Below are 13,011 nucleotides of genomic sequence, written 5' to 3'. Positions count from 1 at the left end.
ACCTGGGAGGGGATATTAGATGGTGCAGGACCCTGGACACAGCCAGGAGAGTATCGCAGTCCTAAGGAGGAGTGAGAGGCAGCGAAAGCGGAAGGCGATACTACGAGGATAAATACCGGAGAATAGAGCAAGAGCGATGATATGAAGGTACACGGCTAGCACGGAAGCCCGAGAGGCAGCCCCAAGAAATTTTGGGGGGCACACGAGGAGATTGCATGAGTCAGGTCGGAGGCCTGAGCCTTCTCCTCGTGATTACTGTGGGGAGATTGTTACTGGTCAGGCACTGTGTTATGCGGTAGAGCGCACTATTCTATCCCGCTGCGCTCTATTCCAGCTCCTCCCATTGGCCGGGCTAGAATGGGCATCCAGCCAGGAAGGAGGGTGCCAGCTCAGTGCTTCTGTCTCCAGTATACTTCTTTGGACCAGGATATCCTGCGCGTACTGCGTCTCCGGTCTCCTCCTTATGACGACCGTGACATATCATTTTAGTCAATTGGAGGTGTACCTGTAGATGTATTTCAAGGCCTATCTTCAAACTAAGTGTCTCTTTGCTTGACATCATGGGAACATCAAAAGAAATCAGCCGAGACCTCAGAAAAAAAATTGTAGATAGTCTGGTTCATAGACCTCCTCAAGTCTGGTTCATCCTTGGAAGCAATTTCCAAATGCCTGAAGGTACAACGTTCATCTGTACAAACAATAGTATGCAAGTATAAACACCATGGGACCACGCAGCCGTCATACCGCTCAGGAAGGAGACGCGCTCTGTCTCCTAGAGATGAACGTACTTTGGTGCGAAAAGTGCAAATCAATCTCAGAACAACAGCAAAGGACCTTGTGAAGATGCTGAAGGAAAAGAATACAAAAGTATCTATATCCACAGTGAAACGAGTCCTATATTGTCATAACCTGAAAGGCCGCTCAGCAAGCAAGAAGCCACTGCTCCAAAACCACCACAAAAAAGCCAGACTACTGTTTGCAACTGCACAGGGGGACAAAGATTGTACTTTTTGGAGAAATGTCCCCTGGTCTGATGAAACAAAAATAGAACTGTTTGGCCATAATGACCATCGTTATGTTTGGAGAACACCATCCCAACCGTGAAGCATTATGGGGGGTGACAGCATCATGTTGTGGGGGGTGACAGCATCATGTTGTGGGGGTGCTTTGCTGCAGGAGGGACTGGTGCACTTCACAAAACAGATGGCATGATGAGGGAGGAATATTATGTGGATATATTGAAGCAACAGCTCAAGACATCAGTCAGGAAGTTAAAGCTTGGTCGCAAATGGGTCTTCCAAGCGGACAATGACTCCAAGCATGCTTCCAAAGTTGTGGCAAAATGGCTTAAGGACAACAAAGTCAAGGTACTGGAGTGGCCATCACAAAGCCCTGACCTCAATCTTATAGAAAATGTGTGGGCAGAACTGAAAAAGTGTGTGCAAGCAAGGAGGCCTTACAATCCTGACTCAGTTACACCAGCTCTGTCAGGAGGAATGGCCCGAAATTCACCCAACTCATTTTGATAAGCTTGTGGAAGGCTACCTGAAATGTTTGACCCAAGTTAAACAATTTAAAGGCAATGCTACCAAATACTAATTAAGTGTACGTAAACTTCTGACCTACTGGGAATTTGATGAAAAAAATAAAAGCTGAATAAAACATTCTCTTTGCTATTATTCTGACATTTCACATTCTTAAAATAAAGTGGTGATCCTAACAGACCGAAGACAAGGAATATTTTTACTAGGATTAAACGTCAGGAATTTTGAAAAACTGAGTTTAAATGTATTTGGTGTCAGGACCCGGTTACGAACCTGGGTCTCCGGAGTGAGAAACAGTCACTTAACCAACTGAGCCACGAATAGTCAGCAGAACCCAGAAGATGAGGCAGACACAGCAGTACTTAAGACGGTGTATTTAATAAAGTAAAAAGGAGAAGTCCTTCAATACAAAAAATGGCAAATCCAAAAGGTGGTAGGAATAGCACAAAAAAAGCCTCAAGAGATACTCAAAAACAAAAACAGAATTCCACAAGAGCATCCACCGGAATCGACAAGAATACACAGAACACTAGGGCTGGGTGCTAACATACAAACACAGAGCACAGAACTGAGGGAAACTAAGGGTTTAAATACAATCAGGGGAAACGAGGCACAGGTGCAAATAATAATGGGGAACAAGGGAAAAAAGATAAGGTCAAAAAGCACAATGGGGGCATCTAGTGACCAAAACCCGGAACAACCCTGGCCAAATCCTGACATTTGGCTCAGGTGTATGTAAACTTCTGACTTCAACTGTATGTTCCATACAATTGACTGGCACAAAGTAGGCTTTCTAACCATCACCCTCACTATTAGTATTAGTCTATGAGAGTGACTTCCAGCCTCCCTTTAACCAATCAGAGGGACTCCCAGCCTCCCCTCAACCAATCAAAGCACAGCTCTCAGCAGGGTCACACCCTCTGACCATTAACAATTCAGCAGCCATGTTGCGAGCGAAAGTAATTAGGAATTACAAACTAAAGGTACGCTCCACTGATGCCCTCCCTGTATCGCATGACTGGCCCTGTAAATTGCAATGAATGTGCCGTTGGCTGGAGGTGCTCAATGAGCGACTAGCCAGGGCATCTAGGAGCAAGGCTTGATTTACGACTGTGTGTTTGAGGATTAAAAACTCTCCCCACCCCACTGAGAGCCCTGTTGATGTGTGTGTGTGTGTGTCTATTCACCAGGGGAATACCAGAACAACCAATAACACACAATCTCAGAGATTGCTTTGCTCTTTGGCAGTGCCCCCGAAAGACGAATGCGAGCGGAGAAATCAATAAATCACCAGTCATGTTGTCACAAGTGGCTTTTTTTCTTCCTTTGATGGCCAGAGAAGTCTTTCATCATGTGCTTTTAATTTCACTTTTTTCACAGTTCTGCTCCAGAGCGCTGAGAGAAACTATGCTGGTGGCCCTTCTCACTCTTTTTCCTTTCTCTCTACAATTTTCCTGGTCTTCAATGCCTAATCAACCCCCATGTTACATTTCCAACTATATTTTCTCCAGCATTGCTACAAACAACATGAAGTCAACTCAATAGAGAGGGCCAGTACTAAGAGCCTGCCAAACCAGAAAAGGAAGCCATATTGCGTTTTTTCAAATATCCAATTGAGTATTTATTTTCAGTACCAGTCAAAAGTTTGGAAACACCTACTCATTTAAAGGATTCTTTATTATTTTTTTTCTTTATTTGGACTATTTTCTACATTGTAGAATAATAGTGAAGACATCAAAACTATTTGTAATCATGTAGTAACCAAAAAAGTGTTAAAACAAATCAAAATATATTTTAGATTTGAGATTCTTCAAAGTAGCCACTCTTTGCCTTGATGACAGCGTTGCACACTCTTGGCATTCTCTCAACCAGCTTCACCTGGAATGCTTTTCCAACAGTCTTGAAGGAGTTCCAACATATGCTGAGCATTTTTTGGCTGGTTTTTCCTTCACTCTGCTGTTCAACCCATCCCAAACCATCTCAATTGGGTTGAGGTCGGGTAATTGTGGAGGCCGGGTCATCTGATGTAGCACTCCATTACTCTCCTTCTTGGTCAAATAGCCCTTACACATCCTGGAGGTGTGTTGGGTCATTGTCCTGTTGAAAACAAATGATAGTCCCACTAAGTGCAAACCAGATGGGATGGCGTATCGCTGCAAAAGGCTGTGGTAGCCATGCTGGTTAAGTGTACCTTGAATTCTAAATAAATCACAGACAGTGTCACCAGCAAAGCACTATCACACATCCTCCTCTATGCTTTACGGTGAGAACCACACATGTGAAGATCATCCTTTCACCTACTCTGCGTCTCACAAAGACATGGGGGTTGGAAACAACATTTTTAAATTTGGACTCATAAGACCAAAGGACAGATTTCCACTGGTCTAATGTCCATTGCTCGTGTTTCTTGGCCCAAGAAAGTATCTTCTTCTTATTGGTGGGTCTTCCTTTCCTGTGGCGGTCCTCATGAGAGCCAGTTTCATCATAGCGCTTGATGGTTGTTGCGACTGCACTTGAAGAAACTTTCAAAGTTCTTGAAATGTTCCAAACTGACTGACCTTCATGTCTTCAAGTAATGATGGACTGTTATTTCTCTTTGCTTATTTGAGCTGTTCTTGCCATAATATGGACATTAAGAAGGAAAGAAATTCCTTGAATTAACTTTTAACAAGACACATGTGTTAATTGAAATGCATTCCAGGTGACAACCTCATGAAGCTGGTTGAGAGAATGCCAAGCGTGTACAAAGCTGTCATCAAGGCAAAGGGTGGCTACTTTGAAGAATCTCAAATCTCAAATATATTTTGATTTCTTTCACACTTTTTCGGTTACTATATGATCCCATATGTGTTATTTCATAGTTTTGATGTCTTCACTATTATTCTACAATGTAGACAATAGTAAAAAATAAAGAAAAACCCTTGAATGAGTAGGTGTGTCCAAACCTTTGACTGGTACTATATATATACACACACAAATAAAACAGGCTTATTAGACTTATTTTTCACTTTCACACCATTTGTCTTCATTAGTCATGTACTAATTCTCACTTCCTCTCCCTAATGATGACTTTTTTTGCTCATCCGGTCTTTCTCTTCCCCTTCTTCCCTCATTTTTCCATTGCTCTGTGTTGTTTCTGCTTTGATTAATCTCTCTCTCTCCCTCTCACTGTATATTTCTCTCTCTCTCAATGGGTAGTGCAAACCAGGGCAGTGATTTGCATTCTGCGGTGACAGTCACTAAGTCTGGCCGTTGGGGGTGGGGGAGAGAGCGCTTGGGGCGGTAGTAAGGACTCAGGGACAGACTGATAAGCATGGGGAGGATGGGAAATGGATTTGTTTACAGTTATTTGCCACTTTATTTTCCAATTAAAAGGCATCAAGCAGCACTGGGTTGAGCCATGCCCACTCTGAGGTGTATGTGTGTGTGTGTATATGATGTGTGTGATCGATTTATTGCAGATGATATGTGCACGTGTGTGTGTATAATCTTAAACCCATGATGCTGTGTTGATGCTGTCTCCCCATATTTTTTACTAACGGTAGCTAAAAATATTTTAATTGGTAAAGCACATGTCCTCAGCTCATGGCAATTTTTTTTAACAAACATATGAAATGGAAATGCATTATACATTAATTAAAAGTTGCCTGCTTAACTGATTTCACATACAAATAGCACATGACTTTTCATGGCCTCTGTCTCTAATCTGTTGCTGTTGTGTCTGTTCTGTCTGGACTAACTCATACTGATAGTATGGCAGTCTGTCTTGATAACCCCTGTCATTTGACTGGTCAGACAGAGTCCTCGGGGGTGTTATGATACAGGGTGCGGATATGTCAACTGGTGTTATGACAGGTGCGAGCCAGCAGGGGGCAGAGTGACGGGCACCCCCACATTGGCAATTGACCTGTAGGGAGGCTTTGATATTTGTTGTGACGGTTTGAAGCTGTTTGAAGACGCAGAGATGAGAGAGTTGACATCTGTGGCTAACCCCACGTCAGCGCCCCGCGTCGCTCATTTCCAGAGAACGAGCCAAAGGAGCCTTACCTACTACGTCCTGACCTTGACTCAACAACAAAGCTAAGGGCCAATCAGGTCATTCCAATTAGGCCATATGCCAAATCAGGTGTAATAACTAACAACTCTATTACATCGAAACAAAAAAGCAACTGGCCGTCACATTTACATTCATTTACAGTGGAAGTGAAAGCAACTAGAGGGCAATTACCAAACACTGCGGCGATATCCCCATATCCTTCCATCCAACTCGATTAACTTTGAGTTTCATTAACAAGCCCCCTCCTCCATCACTCCCTCCTTTCCATCTCTACATCCCCTCCATCCCTTCCTCCCTCAATCATATGCGGCCTTTTCCCTGTCGATGCTATGATGACTTTCAGCGAGATCACATTAAACAAATGAGATCTTAGAATGTGACAGCGACATTTTTCTGTGGCGGGGGCAGTGGTGGCAGTGCGCTAAACCCTCTGTTTCTTATCTCGCTGTCATCTCTCCAAATGTTATGTTTATCAGTGAATAATTACATTTTAAGCACTTCAAATGACTTTGGATCTGCCGATCTGATTAATGACTCATTACAATTTGGCGGGGGATGATTGGGCGCTTACTACCAAGCCTAATGATTGTGAATAAAAAATAAAAGATTCTAAGTTATTGAAAAGTATTTTTTTTCTCTCCACCTCTCCAAAGTTTCTTCCTTTATTGCACTGAGTAATCTGTGTGATCGTCTTCTTGACAGTTAATATGGGCCTTTCATTGCGGCTCAAACTCTAATTGTGTTTTCATTATGCTACTTTCATTATTCACCGTAGATGATCCTTCACTTCCTGTTGCGTTACATTTGCAACACGAGTTCCCTTTAATCGCTCTCATTAAAACGACTTAAACATGACAAAAGTATTTTATTTTCTCCCGGATCTATCATGCAACCAGGTGAACAAAGGAATCATCTAGGCTCTAATACAGTAGGAACCCATTGTAGCTTTAGCTACGTGCTTTTCACTTTGCCACAGAACAGCATGGTGTATTCAGACCCCGTGACGTTTTCCAAGTTCTGTTACATCCGCGTTCGCCATCGCTCGCATGTTGATTTTGTCCATCCACACCAGATGCGATAGGACATGCAGGTTGAAATATCAAAACAAGCCCTGAATCAACTATAGTAATTTGGGGACAGGTTGGAAAGCATTAAACATTCATGGCAATTTAGCGAGCTAGCTTGATGTTGCTAGCTAATTTGTCCTGGGATATAAACATTGGGTTGTTATTTTACATGAAATGTACAAGTTCCTCTACTCTGACAATTAATCCACAAATAAAAAGGTAAACCGAGTTAGTTTCTAGTAATCTCTCCTCCTTCAAGCTTCTTCTTCTTCTTTGGACTTCATATGGCGGTTGGCAACCAACTTTAAGGTGCATTAATACCACCAACTGGACTGGAGTGTGGACCTCAGTTCATCTTTCATTCACCCATATGCTCCTAAAAACTAATGAGAAGATGGGAGAGGTGGGACCTGCAGCAAGCATCACAAATAGAACCAAGTGCTATTTTTGTGCCTGGCTACGCAAACTCTCATTGACGCACGTGAGCAGTTTGGATGCAATGATTGAATAACATTTATGTGTACATTTATTTTGCAACGCTCGCGCACGTAACGCGAGTGGTGTGGACAGCATGTTATTCTTAAATGGATTCAATAGTCCCCCCCCATCAATCTACACACAATACCCCATAATGACAAAGCAAAAATAGATTTGTAGAAATGTTTGTGCATTTCTATATGTTTTTAAATAGAAATATAACATTTACATATGTATTCAGACCCTTTACTCAGTAATTTGTTGAAGCACCTTTAGCAGCGAGTCTTCTTTGGTATGACGCGACAAGCTTGAACACCTGTATTTGTGGAGTTTCTCCCATTCTTCTGCTGATCCTCTCAAACTCTGTCAGGTTGTATGGGGAGCGTCGCTGCATGGTGATTTTCAGGTCTCTCCAGAGATGTTCAATCGGGTTCAAGTCCGGGCTCTCTGGCTGGGCCATTCAAGGACATGCAGAGACTTGTCCCGAAGCCACTCCTGTGTTGTCTTGGCTGTGTGCTTAGGGTGGTTGTCCTGTAGGAAGGTGAACCTTCACCCCACTCTGAGGTCCTGAGCAGGTTTTCATCAAGGTTCTCTCTGTACCTTGCTCCATTCATCTTTGCCTCGATCGTGACTAGTCTCCCAGTCCCTGCCACTGAAAAACATCCCCAGAGCATGATGCTGCTACCACCATGGTTCACCATAGGGATGGTGCCAGGTTTCCTCCAGGCGTGACGCTTGGCATTTCGGCCAAATAGTTAAATCTTGGTTTCATCAGACCAGAGAATCTTGTTTCTCATGGTGTGAGAGTCTTTAGGTGCCTTTTGGAAAACTCCAAGCGGGCTGTCACGTGCCTTTTACTGAGGATTGGCTTCCGTCTGGCCACTCTACCATAAAGGCCTGATTGGTGGAGTGCTGCAGAGATGGTTGTCCGCCTGGAAGGTTCTCCCATCTCCACAGAGGAACTCTGTCATGGTCACCTCCCTGACCAATTCCCGATTGCTCAGTTTGGCCAGGCTTTTAGCTCTAGGAAGAGTGTTGGTGGTTCCAAACTTCTTCAATTTAAGAATAATGGAGGCCATTGTGTGTTCTTGGAGACCTTCAATGCGGCAGAAATGTTTTGGTACCCTTCTCCAGATCTGTGCCTCGACACATGCACTGTCAACTGTGGGACCTTATATAGACAAGTGTGTGCCTTTCAATATCATGTCCAATCAATTGAATTAACCACAGTTGGACTCCAATCAAGTTGTAGAAACACCTCAAGGATGTTCAATGGAAACAGGATGCACCTGAGGTTCATTTCGAGTCTTATAGCAAAGAGTCTGAATAGTTATGTTAATAATGAATCTTTTTTTTCTAAAATAAAAAAAATGTTTTTGCTTTGTCATTTTGGGGTATTGTGTGTAAATTGCTAAAGAAAAAAAGTATTTAATACATTTTGGAATAAAGGTGTAACGTAACAAAATATGGAAAAAGTCAAATACTTTCCGAAGGCACTGTAGATTGAGCCATCTAGGATCTAGTTCAGTTGTGTCAGCTCCAGTCGCAGAGACCCCACCTGCTGTACTCTGGGACACAGGCAGCCACGGACCTTTATACGGACCTGATGCCATTTTGGCTTCATTCCTACTGAGCCAGATGGAGTGACATTGTCTGCTGTTCACTGGCATGGAAACATGCACACAGCAGCCCAGTTCACATAGCCCACTCTCTGATGGTTAAAAAAATAAACAGTGGAGCCACTCGACTCTGGCGTCTCCCTCAGTTGGTATTTCCTTTGAGGGAACGGACTAAAGAAACAACCCAGCTAGCACATAACGTTCTGAGAACCATATGTTTCTTAGATCTTGGTGAGAGCATGGTTGTCCTATGGTTATTTTGCATACAACCTTCCCACAACCTTCTGGGAATGGTGCAGGACAGTTGCTTGGTTTTTAAACATTCTCGGCACATTTAAGGAACTTGACGAAAAATAGATTTTCTTGGTATTTCATTACTTTAACAGAACGGTTCATAAAAGTTCAAACATGGTTACACTTCATTTCAACTTTGGTAATGTTCTAGGAACGTTCTCCGACTGGTTTGACATTGGGAATGTTCTCAAAGTTCAGAGAACGTCAAGAAACAATGTTCTTCTGTGGGATTCTCAGTACTTCAGCATGTTTCCTACAGGTTTCCTCATGGTTCTATTTAAAGTCATGTTCTCAAATTGTTCCAAGCATAACGCTTACTACAGGTTTCCTTATGGTTCTATTTTAAGTCATATTCTCAAATTGTTAAGAAAACTTTCCATAAAAACACAAGAAAACTTTAGTAACTTTCAGAAAAGGTGGCAAGAATTGTATTTAAAAACATACATTCTGTTCTCAGAACGTGAACAAAATTCTTATTTACAATGACGGCCTACCCCAGCCAAACCTTAACCCGGACGATGTTGGGCCAACTTTGCGCTGCCCTATGTGTCTCCCAATCACAGCCAGGTGTGAAACAGCTTGGAATCGAACCAGGGTCTGTATTGAAGCCTCTAGCACTGAGATGCAGTGCCTCAGACTGCTACGCCACTTGTGAGAGGTGGCAATGGCTCAGAGAATGTTCTAAGAACATTATTTTAAAACATATACATTCCATTCTGAGCATCTACAAAACTCTCTCTTTCCTCTATTTTGGTGTGTTCAGGTGTGTTGGCCGTGCCCACTAATTGGCCACACCTGATCTTAATGAGTGCTTGTTTCCTTTGAAATGGGGTGTCATGACTGTCCTGATCAGGTCAGGTTACAGGAGACCACAACCCTACAGATTATCTCTCACCCCCAACAGAGGAGGAGAGATCTAGGGGTCTGAAGATGTGGGGATTTTATGACCCCTCACGCCCATGGTAAATCTTAGGCCACAGACAAAATTCCTTTGTCCTCTCACTATGGAGAACCAGCCTCAGAACATTATACATGCAATAAAGGGACTTTGGAACAATGGTTTCCGTCAGCCACAATGGTGGTCATGACGATAGATGGAAAATGAAAATGTATGTCATTTTTGTTTTGTTATTAAAGGTTAATAGATGACGTTATTACGTTATTAGTTACAATGTTATTATAACATTGTAACTTTAAGAGTCTTCCCAGTATATGCTTGATGTTTATACATTGTACGTTGTGTGGAAAATGTCCAAATCAAAGAGAATGTTTTGATAAAGATGAAATGTGAAGTTAGTTGTCTAAAATTGGATTTGAGTAAAATCTAGACCTTGCCTCTTAACTTGGTACGCCCAGAGAATTGCCCTAAAGGCGGTTACGCCCACTTCTGACCCGAGGTTATAAGAGATGTGAGTTAAGAATTAACATTAACATGAGTAACCAAGCTGCTGCCAAGGTCTAAAAAGTCAACGAACCCTAAACGCAACACAAGGTTGAAGACAAAGAAATCTTTTTTCTACCCATGGTACTGATGAGTAGCTGTGTCTAAGCAGGTGAATTCAAGCCAGACCACCTAGCCTCCACTCTCCATCGAATCGTGGTATCTACACTGTTTCATTCCTACGCTGTGAGCTCTGAGCTACAGAGCTGTCTGTCTTTAGAAGACCCCTTCCAGAGCAAGGGCGAGGAATCAGACCACTAAGTCAAAAGGACACTGACATCGTGAGGACAACCAGAGAGTTGCGCCGGAGAAGTGTGTCATTGAGAAGCCTAAACGACCACACAGAGCTTCCCATCTGTGACCTCCCACACGTATTTACATCATTATATTCTGACCCATAATAGCGGCAGTTCGGGGGAAAGCTAGGGTTAAAACAAGCATAGCTGACAAATGCACCCAAATGTATATTTCTCTTGTGCACTTTCTCTTTTTCTCTCTCTTTTAAATCCCCATTTTGGGTAACATGCGCCATAGTGTGTTGGCCCGTTCTAATCAATAGCCTAAACTGTGTATCTTTTATCATCATTTTAGCTTTCCAGTAAATAAATAATCAACTAAGATTGGTGTGGTACGAACTCATTGGTGGGACCCTGGTCCGTGCAGATTCCTGGATTATGTGACGTTCAGAATGAGGTTGTAGAGGAAACGGATTAATTAGCAACGGTTGTAAAATCGATATTCTTCAAATTAATTAATTTGGGAAATAGAAACTCAATAAAAACGAATTTTCCCATAGTGCCCCAGGTTAATGAGTTAATAATTGCTTGATTCATATAATCACGCAATTAGAAACCTTTAATCATTCGATGAGCAACAGTCGTCACATTAACTAATACAACGTCATGACAGGGGTCTGTTTGAATAGACTAAAATTAACAGCTTTGTATGCATAAAAAAGCATGGCATGTGAGCTCTATCCTGGTGGTGCAGTGGACTAATTCCATGGATATATTATAGGTTCAAATCTCACTGATGCCGTTTCGCAATAAAAAAGAAATGTGTTTTCATAATTAATGCCAAAGGAAATTAATTTCTATGTGTCCTAGCTGTGCTTTCAGTTAAAAAGTTCATCCAAAATATGCTAGCCATGTTATTAAATGTCTTATTGAAACATTCAGTTGAAGTTTTAAGGAAGTTATTCTAAAATCTCCAAATGACCTATAATATTTGTTCTAAAATGTTCAGGTGAAATGTTCACTTCTGTTCTCAGAACATTTAAAAAATGTTTTGTTTTGTTTGGCTTTGTTCCCGCAACCAATGTGAAACCAAAAACATACGTTCCCACAACATCCAGGGAACCAAATGTGCTTGCTCGGAGAGATGTGGCATGTGAGGATGCTATGATGATTTGTAGTGCGTTGCTTTTTATGTATTGGAAAATCACACCCATTACATATGCATAGATAAATGAGGGTGAACTGTTGGCAAGTTATTAAATGTTGATTCAAATGTGCAGTGCTTGTATTAGCTCAGTAGCAATAATGTGTTTACATGAACTCACAGTACTATGCAAATTGCAGCAAAATGTGAAACAGCATTCAAATTAACAGCATGACCAAAGCAAACGAAGTCTCGACAGCCAAACACACACAGTAGTTTGGCTAATCAGATTGCATCCACGGCCTCATTTGCTTCAACTCTAAACAGTTTCTGAACCTCCCTCTGAGACAAAATGTCTTCAGAGCTACATTCTCAACAGGGGGTGGTAAAGTCCATGACATGACATTTGGTTAGAGAGGGAGTTAAGTGATACTAACGCCCCAGATTCACATGGAGATGTTCATAGGGTTGCTTTCCGTCTGCAGACATGAGCATTTTCTTGCATGAGAGCCATGTTGGAGAAACAGATGAATTTCTACTACGTATTATTTAACCAATCTCTTCCATAGCTGGAGTCACATTCATAAATGCATGAGGACTTGCCTACTTGATGACCACAATGCATGGAGGGTGACCAGCACTACAGCTCAGGACCATTTGTGTGGGTTGAATCATTCATCACATAGACACACAGGCGTAAGCACACACACACACACAGATGCAAACACACACAAGCACCATACACACACATACACACACACACTCCAATCCAAGGCATTCCAATACACATCCATATATATAAGACACACGGTTCGACAGACACTCTCCCTGACAGAAAGGACACTCAGAAACACTATGACACACAAAACCACTTGCACACACACACACATGTACACAAATATACCCTCACACACGCGCACACGCACACACACACCTCTCATACCACTGAAAGTAAACCAGCAATTGAAAACCTACTTCCTTATTCACCCTGAAGATGAAAGTGACATGAGACCAGAGAGGAGCACCAACACAGAGAATATATCCATGGCACCTAAGTAAGTCATAAATTTTCAACCTCCACTTTATAACGTGTGGACGCAAGGAGATACGTATTGCCTCAAGTATACAACAA

The 13,011-nt window shown here is 42.2% G+C and overlaps 1 protein-coding gene across 1 annotated transcript in view; it reads right to left on the bottom strand.

The window, feature by feature from the left end:
- LOC135518053 (netrin receptor UNC5D-like) overlaps positions 1 to 13,011 on the bottom strand; it is a 331,784-nt gene that overhangs the window by 39,078 nt on the left and 279,695 nt on the right. The gene's annotated exons all lie outside the window — the stretch shown is intronic.

Source organism: Oncorhynchus masou, chromosome 28, assembly GCF_036934945.1.
Source record: "Oncorhynchus masou masou isolate Uvic2021 chromosome 28, UVic_Omas_1.1, whole genome shotgun sequence".
Taxonomy (NCBI): Eukaryota; Metazoa; Chordata; class Actinopteri; order Salmoniformes; family Salmonidae; genus Oncorhynchus; species Oncorhynchus masou.
The sequence above is the reverse complement of the archived record's forward strand: the minus strand, read 5'-3'. Positions and strand labels throughout refer to the sequence as shown.